This window comes from Benincasa hispida, chromosome 3 (assembly GCF_009727055.1).
Source record: "Benincasa hispida cultivar B227 chromosome 3, ASM972705v1, whole genome shotgun sequence".
In the NCBI taxonomy this organism is placed as follows: Eukaryota; Viridiplantae; Streptophyta; class Magnoliopsida; order Cucurbitales; family Cucurbitaceae; genus Benincasa; species Benincasa hispida.
Genome location: NC_052351.1, coordinates 19,999,763 through 20,002,300, shown reverse-complemented (window position 1 = coordinate 20,002,300; position 2,538 = coordinate 19,999,763). Strand labels below are relative to the sequence as shown.

Below are 2,538 nucleotides of genomic sequence, written 5' to 3'. Positions count from 1 at the left end.
TGTACTTCTTTGTTCTTTTTCTTCCTTTGATATATTTAGACTCCCTCCCTTAGTCTCTACGGGAAAAGGGGTAACTGCACTTTCACGGTTCCTATCTCAGTTGGCTTTGAGGTCGACGCAACCTCTGGTTCTACTACTTCTTTTTCTCTTTCTTCTTCTTGTGCCACCACAACTTTAGATTCTTCCGCAATGGGAGCTGTCCGACTAAGCTCCTTCTTTTCTCCCTCCACAGTCTTCCCACTTTGCAATGTCACAACCTGACATTGCTCTTTACCTGATCCCCCTAGGTTGCGTGGGAGTTCTGTTCAATTCGGCAGAGCCCCTTGCAGTCTACTCTTCAGCTCACTCGCAATCTGGCCCATCTGTAATTTTAGATTGCGGATGGACGTAGCCTAACTTTAAAGCACAGTTTCGTTTTTCTTTATGTATTGGTTCAATAGGCTTTCCAAGGAAGAGAATTGCGATGGTTGTGAGCTACTTGCTTGATTGTTTGTCTGTTTGTTGTTGCATGGGAAGAATCCTGGTGGCCCTTCTTTCTGTGCCACGGGTTGGAAATTTTGTTGCTGATTCTTCCAAGCAAAATTGGGTTGGTTTCTCCACCCGAGGTTGTAAGTATTCGAAAAGGGATTATTTTTCACAAAGTAAATGAATTATGGATTTTGCGGGCAATCTTCCATCGCGTGCCCATCACCGCAAGTCGCACACCTTGCGGTGTTTTGACTAATTGCGTTGATTTGCCCATTTTGCAGTGTTTGACTACTGATCGCAATTCCTTGGATTAAGTTCATTATTGCGGTCATCTAATTTTTTAGTGAAGCAATAGCACCATTACTTGCATCATTGTCTTTGATTCTCAACCTCTGATCACTCTCTTTCCAATCTTCGTGGTTCTTAGAGATGAGATCCAAGATATTCTTCGCCTTGTCATACATTTTATCAAGCAGACCACCAGCGGCTGCCGCATTGGCAGCGGTCATAGAAGCGGGATTTAAACCATGATAAAAAATTTCCATTTGAAGGCAGTATGGCAAACCATTGTGTGGACAATCCCTGACCAACCTTTTAAACCTCATCCAGGCATCACTGAGTGATTCGTCCATTTCTTGTTCAAAATTTGTAATGAGTTTCCTTCGTCTGGCATTCTCAGTAGTTGGAAAGTATTTCTTCATAAACTTTTTCACGACCAGTTCCCATGAAGTGATCTCTCCCAGTTTAAGAGAATATGCCCATTTTCTAGCCTAATCACAGAAAGAAAATGGGAACAAAGTTAGTCGAACTTCTAAGGCAGAGATGTTCGAGAAAACAAAAGTATTGCAGATTTCAATAAAGCTTTGGAGGTGGGCGTGTAGGTCCTCGCCACGCCTTCCACCAAATTGTCCTGCAGTCTGGATCATCTACAGCATCACACCCAAATTTAAACAAGCTTGTCCTCAAGCATAGCTAAAAATTCCTTAGCAGGTCCACCGCAATGTTCTTTTCCTAGATTTTTCTGCAAGGATACTTCGTTCAAAATCCTATATAACCAAAATTTCTTAAGTCTTATTCAAGTCTCTTCTTTAAATATTTCTAAGAATCTAAGGGACTACAAGCTTAAACCTTCAAAAGGACTTTACTAATTTTAGGAGGCATCGCATGATTTATTTTCAAAAAGAAATTTTTCCACTGGGGTGTCCAATGATTTTATCCTTGCATATTTCTTGACATTATTATTTTATTTTTTCTACCTTGTGCTGATCAAATGCTTTGGCCTTTGTTTTTTGGCTTTCCCCACGTGTGTCATGCAGTCATCCAACTACGAGCAATGCACTCTTCTTTCTCAGACTAAACTCATACCTACTTGCCAGCGGAGTTTACAGTCATTTATTTATGCATTGATTCCTATTACTTACTTTTGTTTTTGGCTTGCCCTCAACGTGTGTCATTTATTTATGAATGGTTCGACCAACGTGACTTTAGTTTCTTGGGAAAGCCGCAGACTGTGTATTGAAGAGTAAGACCTCCTGCCAGACTTGGAGTTTTTTGCCACATAGTGTTTGTTCATGCCAGAGGCTTGGTGCGCTCTTTCTAAATCTTCGCGTTTCCATATGTGTTAATCCTCCATTCTTCTAGCTCGACAGTTTGCATTTTTTTTCGCAAGCGTTCTCCTGCTTTATTTCAAATCAAAGGTTTAGCTTCTTTACCGCCCACCAATTGCCTTATACTTCGCTCCAAAGGCAAATGACACGCCTTACAAAATGTCAACGCATATGGGACATTATCTAATTGGTGTTTTAAATGCGAGTCCGGTATGCCCCACAATGTCATCGTCAAAGCTTTGTTGCCCATCTTTTCGCGAAGGCCTTAACTACCTTCTCAAGTAATCAGCTTATATTTCTCGATTGGACACCTCGGCCTGACCATTTCATCTACGGATGGTATGCGGTGGCCACTTTGTGGGAATGTTGTATTTGTGTAGTAGCTCTTTGATATTATGGTTGACAAAGTGGGACCTTTCATCATTTAACGATGGCCACGGGGATGCCAAAACGAGTGAAAATG

The 2,538-nt window shown here is 41.4% G+C and overlaps 1 non-coding gene across 1 annotated transcript; it reads left to right on the top strand.

The window, feature by feature from the left end:
• The first annotated feature begins 1,029 nt into the window (after positions 1–1,029).
• On the top strand, positions 1,030–1,136 carry LOC120074793. Its single transcript, XR_005481075.1, has one exon. It is a non-coding gene; the product is annotated as a small nucleolar RNA R71 (small nucleolar RNA).
• The last annotated feature ends 1,402 nt before the right edge of the window (positions 1,137–2,538 follow it).